We start from the raw sequence: 14,912 nt of genomic DNA on the forward strand, positions 1-14,912 counted from the left end.
AGTAATGGACAAGACCCAAACCCATAAATCTCAAACTTTAAGCCAATAAATTCCTTATAAAAAGTTCAAATGACAATTGTTTGCATGTCCCATGCCTTGAAAATAAAAAAAGGTGGAGTATGTTTACAAAAACTAAACACTGATACATTTTGGTAACAGAAAGTATTTGTTGAGAATGTCACTAATTGAAACTAAGCAATCCTTTAGATAATGTTGTCGCATGAAATATCAATGGCTATAGACTAATTGGCCTTTTGCGAGCCAACTAATGCTTCAAGAAAATAAGTGGATTGCCATTATGACCCTAATCACAAAGACAATGATTAAGCTAATGACTATGGAAAATGCGTCACTCTCCTTAGTTCCCACAGCATTTTGGCCCTCCCTCATTGGACTGTAAACCAACAACACATGGAAAATTTTTAAGATCGGAATGACCTACTTAAAAAGAATATTAATAAAGGCAAAATTCTCGGTTAAGTGTTTCCTCAATTTCTCTTGCTGGGTCCAAAAATGTGGAATTTCTTTTACATATAGGCCGGTGGTTGTAGCCCAAAAATTCATTGAAAAAACTATAGGAAGTGGGGATCAAAACTTGGTCATGACTTATGTGGGTAAATTTGGGCCCTGGGAATTTCTTTTTATTCAGAAAAAAAAAAAATTCATTGTCGGCGTAAACAGTATGCTTAATCTTAATTAGATTATGCTAATTATGACCCTATAATCATGTCAAAATCAATGAGTTTTGTAATAAAAGTGTGAAAGAAAAAAAGGGTTGATTAGGTGACCCATAGGGACAGAATATTTTTAATTTGCACGCCTGCATGTCATTTCACATATATAGATATCATGCTTTTTCTAATGACAATTGTTAAAAGTGAAAATGGAGAAGAAACACCACCATTTTCAGGGAGGAGGGAGGCTAGGTTGAGTCAAACACCATAATTCTTAGACAAATTTGCCTAAGCAAAACAATGGGAACCAGCTCAATTCTCATTTAGGGAACAAGAACTTAATAACCAATTTCGATGTAGATTCTTTGCAATTGTGGAAGCCAAAACAACATCAATGATAATCTAGAAAAGCTAACAAGATTTTGGAAAGTTGTTTTCCTGAATAATATTAATAATCCTTATGAAATATATAATTCCTCTTCAATTGCAACGGTGAGAAATTGTATAATTTAAAAATTATTTTTCATCACAAAGTTTCAAACTCATCAATAAATCTCCTTCTCTATTGAAAAAAAAATGTTAATTTGGGTTGTTGGTTTCATTAAGATGGGGCTTTTGATCCTATAATGAAAAGAATTTAAAAGCATAATCAATCAGTCTTCTTTTCATGTATGGCATGGTTGGGATCTTGGAGAAAGAAGCAAAGGGAAAATGGAGAAAAAAAAAACCCATTTTTTTCTTAATGCCTATTATTTCCTTTTTTTTTTTTTTTGGCTAATATTTCATTAATTTTTGGTGCATGATCATCTCTTTGATCAAGCCATTTTATGTGATTATTGGAACAACACACCTTGGGTTGCTTTTTCTTTTTTCAGCATAACCCTTGAAAATCAAGTTAATGCTAATTCATCACATCCTGCTGGGTTAAACATATTTCAATTTAAACAGTATATTACATTAAAAAAGTCATGAATCTATGGTGTTTTACAACAAATTATCCTCACAAAATGTGCCATTTGACTGTTGCATCAAATAATTCTGATTCTTTTCCTCATCATTATCATTATCATCATCATCATTCATGGTTTTAGAGTCTAGTTGGTCTTAATCTCTAGTTTACTTCTCTATCAATCCAACAAGATAAATTTTACAGCAATGTCGGTTACCTTTTTCTGAGCAATTTGTAGACTTTTTTTTTTAGCCTAGGCCATTATGTCTCTTATATTGGATTTCACTTACTCTTTAATTAATTATTAAAATATTTCTTATAATCTTGACTACTAAGTAGATCTGTTCATAGGATGAATTGGATCGATTAGGTATGACAATCCTTTTAAAAATAAATATATTAAAATTTTTAATATATTTATTTTTATTAATGTTTTAATATCACAAACCTAAACAAACTATAGTGAAAAGCAAAAATAAAAGATAAATAGTAAAAAGAAAGAATAAAAGCATTAACAAACAAACATAAGCTTAATGATTTTTAAAACATATCATTTTATAATTGGTCATCTAAAGTTGAAGCTTAATCACTAATTAGCCTTTTTTCTTCATACCAATTGATTGCTTTTTTAGAAAGTCTAATCATTTCCAAAGTATTCCACCTAGCTAATAATGAAAATGCTTGCTTGCTTGCTTATATTCTTTCAGTTTCTAACAATCAAAGTTTTCCTTTTCAAAGGGTTCTTTGTTAATTAACTTGCAAGATGCAAATACAAGCATAATAATAACACCTAAAAGCAATATAATTGTATGTCAATTGTTCACCAATCACCATTATTTTTTTCCTTTTACTGTTTCAAGGTCAAATTTTTTTTTTTTAATTTGTAAGGTGAAAGCAGGAAGAATGTTTTTGCAAGATGAAATAGGAAACCGATAAGGTCAAACAGTAACAAGCATGCAACATACCGTTTGAAAAAAAAAAAAAAAAAAAAACAAGAATATTAGTTTGAGAAATGTGAATTTCAAGATACTTACCTTTGGGATAGGACTCAATTTGAATTTTGAAACCCCAAAAAAGATTTACATTCGAACATTTGATTCAAAAAATTGGATGAAACTCAAACACTATTAAACTTAAATACGAGATCTAAAAACTTTAACTAAAAATTTGTCATTGCTATTGAGATAAGGTCTCCTTGGAGTTGAATTGTCAGAAATATTAGATGCAATGGGAAAAAAAACAAATTATGCAAGAGTAGAAGGGCAGGTGATGCAATTGTCATAAATTAGACCTCTGCTATCATTGTTGCAAAGCAAAGAGGGATGCAAGAATTTATCAATAATTCTCAGCTTTCAAAAGAGAATATCTTCCGTTTAAGTGCAATCTGAACGCTAGTGCATGGGAAAGCATTTGATATTGTCAGCTCATATTTAGTAGGTGATTGATTAATTTCTTACCCCACCTTTTATCTCCCTCTCCAAAAAAAAAAAGACCCATGCCTCTCCCTCTGACTCGTTCACGTGTAACCAACATTCAGAAAGAAATTCAACTATTAATTCCAAGCATTTACATCTATTTAATTGGATAGCGTATAATTGTATTATATTAATTAATCATAATTTAGATTTATTTGGGATTAATCAAAATTTTATATAGAACCCATACTTATAATTAATCATAATTTAGATTTATGGGATCTATCGAAATTTTATATACAACTCATAAGTAATGGACATCTATATAAATTTTTATTATAATTGGATAATTGTAAGATTGTAGTAAACAAAATTATTGGTAAAATGCATATAATATCACCTATAATTCTCTTTACTACAATATTACAATTAGCCAATTACAATAAAAGTTTATGTAGGGATTCAATGCTTTATTGCTTGTTTCTTTTACATCTCTTGATCCAAAGGCACATAGTTATTTTTTATTATTAATTGATATCAGCTTATAAATAGAAATCAAAGATAGTTTTAAGAACACAAACAATACTCTCACTTAAATCCAACATCAAATTATTGAGAAGAACTTAAATTCTTTTTTTTTTTTTTTGAAAGACAAGGGTAAAATTTATATTGATATGGTAAAAGGATAGTTCAAAATTCCCAACATAATGGGGAAAGCCATAAAATGCCCAACAAAAATCAGACTGAGAAAAGATGAAAACTGAACTTGACCCAAATGTTGTATTACCCAAATTCAAGTGTATGTATATCCAATACAAGACAAATCCACTTAATTCAAAAATTGACTCAACATAAAGCTTGTTGGTAGTAGCTGTCTGAAATCAAGCTTAAGATAGAGGCAGACATGAATTGTTGAATTTATCTTCAATGTTCAAACTTGGATTCCCACACTATTTATGCATATCTAGTAGATTCAAGTGGCAATTTTGCTGCTCAAAATTTAAAAACAAAAAGATTCTAATGGTGAGAGGAGAAAGTGTGTGAATTACTATTAAAAGATACATCAAATTCTACCACTTTTCAGTATGATGCTCAAATGGTTGGGGTTTAGATTTATGTTATGCCGACTCTTTAATTTATTTTAATGTATATATCTACATTTGGTACTGTTTGCATTTTAAAATTCGTACAGGTATGACACTTAATCTTCAAAATTAATGTTAAAAATTATCAAAAACATGATGTACATTCCATTTCGAATCATGCAACATAGATTTTCTTGGTCATCATGCAAGATTTGGCCAAAAATTAATTATAAAATTGTCTTATTAATCTCATATTGTACCAATAAAAATAATGGAGTATCAAATTCCATTTTTTTCCTGGAAAATCAAGAGCAGTCTTTTTTCTTGTTGGAATGAAAGACTAAGGAAAATGTAAAATAGAAATAAACCTTGCAGGAAGAAGGGAATCAGAAAAATGAAAAAAAAAAAAAAAAAAACAATGATGAATACATAGTGGGGGGGGGGGGGGGGGACTGGGAAGTTAGAAGATAAAAGGAGGTTACCTTTATCACTATACCAAATGTCATCCAAGGCAATGGTGGTGGGGTGGAAAATGTCAGGCACAACTCTATTATCTCTTTTCTACAACTGAGTTCAATAAAATTTTTTAAAAAAAGAGAGAACAGTGTTTGAAAAACACCCTTGTAACCTTTTATCCTATCAAAGGTGCTGGTCTTCATTATGACTAGCTCTGAACCAGTCATTGATTTGTTCCTTAAATCATTTTACAGTTTACAGTTTCATTAATGTTTAAGTATATTGGTGTATGAGTATACGAGAGAGAGAGAGAAGCATATAAGAAACAAAAGAAAAAAAATAAGATGGGGTTTTGTTTCTTTGTTTGTTTGTTCATATGTTGGTTTGGGAAATGGTGATGCCACAAGGAGCAAAGCTGGGGGCCACTGTCTTTTTTTTAGTTATTTGTTTTGGAAGAGAAAAGAAAAGAAAGAGAGGGAAAAAGAAAAAAGAAAGGCTGCCAAAGAATATGGAAAATGGAAATCAAGGTCGTCCCACTTTTTTTTCGTCCTGTCACAATCCACCTCCCTTTTCCCCGCAATTCCCTCTCCTCTTTTGCCTTGCTTGCTAGCTAGCTCTCCGTGCCGTTATTCCTCCTCCCTGAAATCCCCCGTTTCCTGTTTCAAATGTGAGTAGTATGTTTCTGCAATAGCTTACAAAAGTATTGTTTTTTTTTTCTGTTGGTTTTAGTGGTTGGTTGGACAAAGATATAGAGACAGAGAGGAAACGTGTGAGAGCAAGAAAAAGGCATGGCAAACTGGAAAAGCATACAATGAAAATCTGTCCTTTCTTTTATAATCCATCTGTATTGGCCTAGCGGTTTCCCTCCAGCTGACAACCCAACCCAAGACCCCAAAAAAACCACATACCACTCCTGTATGAATTTAAATATAATATATTTACTCTTTACAAGGATTGAAGTAGTAGTACATTTGTTTTTGGTTTTTGATTTTATTTTTGTTTTGTTTGTGTTTTTTTGGTTTTTGGAGTAGTACTGTCACTGTCTCTGCATTGTCAGGATGTCCCATCAGACGTCTCTCCTTGCCCATGTTGGCTGTTTCTGGGGATCACATGCTCTTCTCTTTTGCATAAAACTTTAACCCTAATCTCTCTCTTTTTCTTTGTTATTACTATTAGTATTATCAGTCTTCTTCTTGCTGTTCTTTTTAATTATATTGGAAATTGATATTTGCTTTTATCAGGAACACAGTATATATATTGAGACAATACTGAACAACTGATGCTCACTTTAGACCTCGCAAAGTCGGATTTCCTGCAGTGTTTTTGCTGCATTGTGTAATTCAGAGCGTAAAATCTGCTGAAAAAGGGTTTTGGATGAATCATGTTTTGAAGATATTATAAACACATCAGATTCTCTTACAATTCAACTTTCCGGAACCAATGTTGCAGACATGGAAGTAAAAATCATTACTTATTATGATCACTCCAAATGGTTGGCACAGCTGTTTGATTAAGAATCATGAAATTCCAGCCTTTGACTAAACTATAACTATCCACCCCTTTACTTCCAAGGTTATCTTTCAATTACTAGTCTTAAAGAGAGAAGTACTGTTACAAAGAATCAACATAGTTATCACTTTAATAACAAAAAAAAAAAAAAAAACAGGGAAGAAATGGAATGCTTCACAGTTGACAGCCTAATTTACCAATAATTTTCGAGGATTTTTGCTGAATGCTGATTATGAAGTGAATTGTTATTAAAAAATATTGATTCATGATGTATTTATTAAACTTTTGTACTTGAAATTGTAAAAAAAAAAAAATTAATCATTAAAATTAAGAATAAGATATGTTATTAACAATAAATCACTAATTATTTTTCATTTATTTTTATTGAAAACTTAATTAATTTGTAGAACTACTCAAAATCATCAACATTTTTAATTGATAATATTATTGATAATTCATTCTTAAATAAAATGGAAATGTATAAATAAAGTTTAGAAATTACCTAAAAAAAATCAAAGGTAGGTTAATGAGTTGGAGATAAAGTGATAAGAAATGAACAGTAAGGAGCACAGGTTAGGATTAAGAGATAACAAAGAGCTGATGTCAACGCTTCAAATTCCATTTCCCAATTTATGCTTCTAACATAAAATTTTGGGATGGTATTATGAAACGACAACTGACAGTCAATGAAGTGACGATTATCTTTAACACTGCCTTCAATCCACATTTTTACTAACTTCTTAAGTACTCTCTTTTATTAATAATAATTCTTTTTGGGCTGACATATTAATATGAAGAAAAATTGTTAACCGTTGATTTGGTTAGGCTTTGTTCATCCAAGAGCAAGGGGAAGCCAACATGGTCCCTTCATATGTCAATTATCTTCGCATTGGTCAAAACTGCGAAAGAAAGGAAAAGAAATGTTGGGGAGCAGCAAGTGTCACGCCCACCGTTTAAAAATAAGAGATAGGATGTATTAATTTTACATCAAATAAAAAAAATCATTAAAAATAATATTATAAATCTTAATAAGTTGATTTTATAAAAAATAATTAATCATATAATAAGTGATATCAAAATTAATTTTTAATTCATCCAATTTTATATAGATCATCTTAGCAAAAGTAGATAAGATAAGTTAATTTATCTACTTAATAAAATGTCACATCTAATATTTTAAGAGATTCGATGTATTAATTTTACATCAAAGAAAAAAATCATTAGAAATAATGTTATGCATCTTAATAAGTTGATTTTATAAAAAATAATTAATCATATAATAAGTGATATCAAAATTAATTTTTAGTTCATTCGATTTTGTATCGATCGTCTTAATAAAGGTAGATAAAATAAGTTAATCTATCTACTTAATTAGATGTCACAATAAGACATGGTAATAAAATTTTGACCATATCATATACTCTTAAAAAAAAATCAAGATGATAATTATGATAAAAACATCATCCTATGTGTTTAAATAAAACAAAATACATTAATTTTATGTAAATATTGATATGCACGTTCCAATAAAGACGTGACATAAGACTTTTGCAAGGTTGGGCTTCCTTCAAATTGTTTTTCTACTACAATTATTAGGACCATAATTTTTATTTTTTCTGATTTTGATGTGATTAGACTGCCCATCACTGTTATGCAGAATTTATGATAGTATAAGGACGAGATTTATTGAGTGATGAGAGAGTCTCTTCTTTTTCTTGGACCCCTCAAAACTCAGAAAAATTTTGGATTTTAATGTTTTTAGAAGAGTTGATTTTTTTTGTTCACAAATTAATTGATGTACATGCCTCCAATTACGACAAAATGTTACATGAAATTAATTAATTAATTAAGAGATATAGTGATAAATAGAGCTTTTTTTGTCCATCTCATTGTGGAAGGTGTCTCTTAGTGGCTCAAATATTTCTAGCTTTTTTATGAGGATTTAATTCTTAGTACACACCAAATTCAAACAACATATAAAAAATTCCTTACCATATTCATGTGGCTAATGCATGCTTTTTTATATCAAATTCATATTTGACCAAGTTATTCAATTTTGTCATGCTTTTTTACAAATACTTTGGTCTTTTTTTTTTTTTACTTCGAATAGTATAATTCAAATTTAATCGAATATTTTTAAATATAAATTTGAAGTAAACAAAATTAATTATTGACGTCAAAATAATCTCTAATTTGAATTTAAAATTTAATTCAATTAATTTATATAATTATTTTTAAATAATAATATTTAATTAATTTACATTTTAAATCTCAACATCCATAATTATTTATTCAATTCTTAGATTACGAGTCATAATTCTAAATTTAGACATAGTTTAGCGGGCAATTTTAATCAAGAAAATTTTGACTAAAACTATATATTAAAACCAATTGCTTGGCAAAACAATGACTACAATTACCTTTGAATGTTTTGAAAATTAAAATTTTAATTTGGGAGCGAAAAAATTGATGAAAGAAAGAAACGAAGACAAGAAAAAAAGAACATACCTCTCCCAAAGTCCCGAGTTCCAAATTACTAATATGTTTCGCATAAATTTTGAGATGTGATGGCCCCTTCAGAAAAGACTCTGCCCATCCCATTGTCACTTCCGGCCTATCTTTGCTATGTGTATGGTTTGGTAAGGAAAAAGACCGTTCACCTCCAAACGCCACCGCAGGTCTTGTGAGTTTCTATGCACGTGGCGACCACGCGAATCGCAGGTGAGTATTAATAACCGCCAGGCCCCTCTTCATTTTCCCTTATCTATCCTTAATTTTCTCCCTCTCTTACAGATCACTGCGAACTTTAATTGCATGTTGACGCCAAGCGCGCGTCACCTATGTCGGAAACTTTGGCGCACGTAAGACCTTGTCCTAATCTTTGCTTAATGCCGACAATTTATTGCTTCCACAAGTAATTCCGTGTCCCCATCTTCTCCTGCTCCCCACCCCCAAACTGCTCTCCCTCATTACTGTCATATTACGCGCCACCTCACGCGCCACCTGCCACACTTGTAGGTCCCACTTTCCCTTAAATTGATGCCTGCGAGTACAACACCATCTGAAAGGGTCCCACCCCCTCCCCCCCCAAAAAAAAAAAAAAAAAAACAAATGTTAGCTTCAGTGTCGGGTGAACCGCGTGGTTGGCGCGTGATGCGTTGGATTCCTTTCTTTTGTCCGCTCTGCGGACTGTACCCAACAGTGGACAACCCCAATACCCTGCTATCTTACTGTACCCACTCTGTTTTATTTCGTTTTCACCCTACAGTTAAAAAAAAAGTTAAAAACCAACCGAATTATTTTACAAAGCAGTGAAAATCAAGAGCCAACGAAGGAAAGAAGCAGCTATTAAGAGAGTTGATTTCAAGGAACGGGAAAGTATATCAAGAAGGACCCTGTGAAACAAAAAACAGCTTCTTTTGCAGATAGAAAGAGAGAAAAAAAGAGGGAAAACCCCCCCAAAAAAAAGAAAATTATGGTCACACTCTCTTGCTGCTCTTATCTTCTTTTTCCTCTCTATTAGAAAAGGGTTTAAAATTTTTATTCAAAATCTGTTATTGGTGGGAAGAAATGGAGTTTGAGGATCAAGAGGAACAAGAAGAAGAGATGGGTTTGGCACCAAGTTATGACTCGCTGGCAAACTCATCTGGAGTCAAAATGTCAGGTGTTGAACCGGGTTCAATAACTCCAACCGGTCAGCAGCAACAGCAGCAGAGGAAGCCAAGGTATAGAGAGTGTTTGAAGAACCACGCCGTGGGAATCGGTGGTCAAGCTGTCGACGGTTGCGGTGAGTTCATGCCGGCTGGAACTGAAGGTACCCTCGACGCTCTCAAATGCGCAGCTTGTAACTGCCACCGTAACTTCCACCGTAAGGAAACGGAACAGGGTTCTCCGAACTCCATCCCCACGACGGACCTCTACTTTCACCACCACCAGCCTCCGCAATTCACACCTTACTTCAGAGCGCCGGCAGGGTACCTCCACTTGGCAGGACAGCAAAGGCCATTAGCTTTACCGTCGACGTCAGGAGGTGGAGGAGGACACAGCAGGGAAGATCAAGAGGATGTTTCGAATCAAGGGAGTTCAAGGAAGAGGTTTAGAACAAAGTTTACGCAGGAACAAAAGGAGAAGATGTTGGAGTTGGCTGAGAGGTTAGGGTGGCGGATTCAGAAACATGATGAAACGGTTGTTCAACAGTTCTGCTACGAAAATGGGGTTAAAAGGCATGTCTTGAAAGTTTGGATGCATAATAACAAGCATACTCTTGGTAAGAAACCCTAGAAACAGCTTCTACATGTTTTTGAGAGAGGGCAAAAGAGCTAAAAAAAAGTTGGCTTGCTAAGTTCAAATGTCGAGGTTTTCATTAGATTTTTTAGGGTTACTTTGGGGGTAAGCAGTTGGTACTTTGGTAGTGATTATGATGTTGGGGATGGATTATTATTAATAGCATTATTAAGTTGGGTTTTACATTAGATTATCACTCAATGTTAATGGGTACTTAATTTTAATTTTAGTTCGAATATATTTTCTTTTTGTTGCATTTCAAAGCTCTCTTTTAATGTGAAAATGGGTTTGGATATTTGTGCATTGAGGCAAAATGGAGACATGCAATGCAATGCAATGCAAATGGCCTGAAAATGGAAGAGCTCTAACTGGGTTTTGGGCAATGGGGGTTTGAGCTTTCACGAGTAAGAACTTTTTGTGTTAACTGAGACAAAACAAGCTCGAAGGGTCAAGGATGATTTTCCTTTGGAGACATAAACATTTGCTATAAGCTTAGTTAATTTCGTTTACGTGAGTCTTTCTGAGTTTACGAGTGAAGAAATCCTCAGCTGCACTGACATTGTTATATGTGCTTGAGAAATTGATAAAAAGGAAGGGAAGAGAGGGAGAGGGAGGTTGGGCTTGAGTTTGAAGTATTATGGATGGCATTGAATGAGTGCTCTTTTCCTTTTTCCTGCTTCTTTAAACATTGATCCTTCGCTTCCTTCATTCAATATAGATACTCTCCAAGGCATTTTATTCCTGTATTTCACTTTGCCTTCCTCCTTGCACTTCCTCTTCAGTCTTCAATTCCTTGCAGTTTTTTTTTTTTTTTTTTAAATTTCTAATTCTGAGGCATGGGTATATTTTAGCTTTAATGTTCAAACAAACAAAGGTTTATGACCACGGTGCCTCCGTTCTGTTACCAATTGTAAGGCTCCTTTTGTTTTACTTTTTCAGTCTCTGAGTACTGAAGCTGATATTTGGATGGTTTTTCTTTTAATTAAAACACTTCATCTTTCATGAGTACTTATTGAGTTATTGTAGGAGTGTAAAATAATGGGGCTACTTCAAACCTTATATTAATAAATTTACCGCCGACCTTTGAGAACCCAGCCAGATGTTCATGGATGGATCACCTTGGGAAGGAAAGAAATGATCCAGGTAAAAGGGGTTTCGTTTTATGTGATTTGTTTATGCTTATTTTATTTGTTTACTTTCTTTTGGGAAAGAAAAAAAATTCATCAGCTGCAGTAATATTTTCAACCATGCAAAACTCAAATCCAGATGTGGGTTTTAGGTCCATGTTCGAGAAAGTCGATAGATCCAAAGCTTGGCCTTTTAATTCCATTTTCTTCTTCCTTTTTTTCTTTAATCCTTCCAAAGGAGACATGTGGGCTCTCCTAGCAGCAAGGCAAAAAAATAAAAAAAACTCCCAAGGGACGCAAGTTTTTGTCTGCAACTCCTCTCAATTAAAAAACCATCACTTGGGTTTCAGTCTTTTTGGTGGCTAAATTCTGTTAAGATCCCCAGAATCATTTTTCTTCCTTGTCCCTTCTTAATTACCTAGTAAACAAATTTCAATGCCCTATACATCCATTAGCCTTTTTCTTCAGTTAACCTTTCTTTCCTGTTGTGAAAGAAAGATATTATGTGCATAACATAGGTCTTGTCTAGATGTTCTGTTTGGTTGATGGGATATGTTAGAAGTAAACTTCCATTTCTTGGTTTAATTTCATATGAAACCAAGCATATTGGATTCAAGTAACTGATATCTGTTTGAAATTCACTGCAAAACTTTCATTGTATGAGTATCATTTAAAAAACACGTCCTAGTGGGAATGAAGCCAATATTTATTGGGGGTAATTAATACAACCAGTGAGCTGTTAAGTCAGAATTCAACTACATTGCAGGTAAAAGAGGGACCTGATTCCTTGTATAAGGTAAGATTTTCAGATGGGGTATGTGCTTATTTTTGGGCCCTTTTGCTACTAATACCATAGATAGGCCTCGATGTTGCAAGCTCACTAGCAAGATATATGCTTTTGTGATAATTTGCTTGCTCTAGTGTCCAAACCTCACCAACAAGATATGCACTTGTTCATGATACTTTGCTTGATTCGGGAAATTAAAGCACAGTATCAGTTAAAGCTGCATAAGGACATTGCATGTTACTGTTGTAATTGTGGTCCGGTTGGGAATCTTGGTCAAAGGTTAATTGCATCAGATAGTGATTGATCATCTTCTTCCTACCTGTATTACTCAATATGGCACATTGTCTTTACTCTTGCTTTGGCTAGTTAAATAAAGAAGCCAGAGTTCAGATCAGTTTCTAGAGTTCAAAAGTAAACTAAAAACAGCAAATTACCCATTTATTTTAGGGTTAGGGCTGCATATTTCTCATCTATAAATCCCTCATATATATATATATATATCCCAAAGTCTCCACCTTAATTTGATTTGACAGTCCTTGCAAATGTTGTCATTGCTCAAATCCTGTTGTCAGATAATCCGGTGTAGAAGCATAATGAATTATGAGAGAGTAATTTGTCATTTTAAAATATTATACAATCCTCTTAATTGTATGATCAAGGTTGGGTAAAAACTTAATCAATTAAATAACATTTGGCTGCATTTCTAGACCATGCAAATTAACTTATATTTAATGCAGACCCTACTCCAATGGCTGCATTTCTGGGCCTCCACCTATTAATCTTGTCTCCTATTTGACACCCAACAAATTAAATAATTAAGCGTCCATATGGATAAGCGATAAGATTCATTTAAGATAAATTAAAAATAATAATAAAAATTATTATAACTATAATTAAAAAAAAATTATTACAACTACGATTAAAAAAATGTTCATACAAAAATTTATATTGAATCAATTTTATTAAAGTTAAATATTTGGATTCAATTGATGGTGCGATTAACTTAATTGCATTGCACCATAAGTACAGTGGAATCCAAGCATCCACTAAGTAATGCAACAACTCTAAAACAAAATGATTCTTTGTCAAAGCTTCATCACACGATTTGTTATTAATTAAGTAGAAATATATGTTTAATTTGATATGAAATCTCTAAATTCATTGGGCATATATTAGAAACCATGCTATTTAATTGCTTTAATAAACGATGATATTCTTCTAAAGATATGCATGGCCTATAGTTAATCAGAAACCATGCATGTTGTAGTTAGTAATTTCTTTCTTCAAGTAGGGGACAGGTATGTGTTGATAAAAAGAAAACTAACCTTTTTTTTTTTTTAAGTTCTTAATCTATTCTTAAATTTCACTTATCCTATTACATATTGAAAAGGATATTATAGGCCTAAATTATTTCAAACTCGCAACCTTCAAATATCAATTCTAATAATATATTAACTAATTCAAAAGATAGACGGAAAAGAAAAACTAACTTTTTGTTGTAACAAAAGAGCAAAAGAATGAGGAAGATTAAAAGAATCTTTATTTTATGGCAATGCCATTGACCCTTGGAAGAAGAGCTCTCTCTCTAAAAATTTTTTTGTTGAAAAATGAAAATATAATCCAACAATCATGTAATTTGTTGATAAACTACTGAAGTTTTAGTTTAATAATCAAAATTTAATCATATTTCTTATTGGTAAAATACTGAATTACTCTTGGTTTTAATGATTAAAATTCAAACAATCTCAACTATTAAAAAAGAATAAAAATGAAGAAGAAGTGAGTGCAAAATGCGACAGAAATTGGGTGGGATTGGATTCTACAGTGCTCCAAATAGAATGCATACAATACAAGACACAAAGGGGAAACCAAAGGTCCTGTTAAGATTCGTTTGGATTGTTACATTTTCGAAAGCAAAGAAGAAGAAAAAAACAAAGAATTTGAGAATCGGAAAGGGAGAAAAAGTTAAGAAAGAAGTTTTGGCTTTTGCACCGTATCGAGATAACTTTTTTTCTTTGGAGGCTTTGATATATAGTTTGAAGGACTATGACGGTTCATTGCCAGACCATCTTTCTCTATCTGGTCTGGTCTCCAAACTGACCATTAAATTTGTTGTCCAAAAAAACTGTGGCATCAAAGCTTTTTTATGTCATTTACAACTCTAATGTGGGATGCCACAGCCCCACAGTTTGGAGTATATCAAGTGAGTGTTTTCAAAGCTTTGCAAAATCTATTAAGCAAATTTTCCTTTACTTTTTCTTTTCTTCTCGGAAATTAAATGCTCTTCTTTCTAGGGCTATAGAAAGGGGATAATGACCTTTAATATTATAACATGAAAGTGAAGGGATGATTTAATAGTTCTCGGCAGCGATATAATTAATATATTAATGTTTGTAAATTATTTGGATTTGATTCGAATAAAATTTAAATTCGATTTAATTATTATTGAGTCGAGTTCAAGTTTGAACAACTCGACTTATCAAATGAGCCATCTTCGAGCATTCAAATATCTGACTTGAAAAACTCACAAACCTAATTGAATTTTGAAATTTTTATATTTAATTAAAAATGTATTTTTTTTATCTTATATATATATATATCAATTCGAGTTTGAATACATAAATTA

The 14,912-nt window shown here is 32.3% G+C and overlaps 1 pseudogene; it reads left to right on the plus strand.

The window, feature by feature from the left end:
- The first annotated feature begins 9,424 nt into the window (after positions 1 to 9,424).
- On the plus strand, positions 9,425 to 11,302 carry LOC149516352 (zinc-finger homeodomain protein 2-like; annotated as a pseudogene).
- Positions 11,303 to 14,912: the final 3,610 nt, after the last annotated feature.

This window comes from Durio zibethinus, chromosome 10 (genome assembly GCF_047325235.1).
Source record: "Durio zibethinus cultivar Kanyao isolate XHJ-2024 chromosome 10, ASM4732523v1, whole genome shotgun sequence".
Taxonomy (NCBI): Eukaryota; Viridiplantae; Streptophyta; class Magnoliopsida; order Malvales; family Malvaceae; genus Durio; species Durio zibethinus.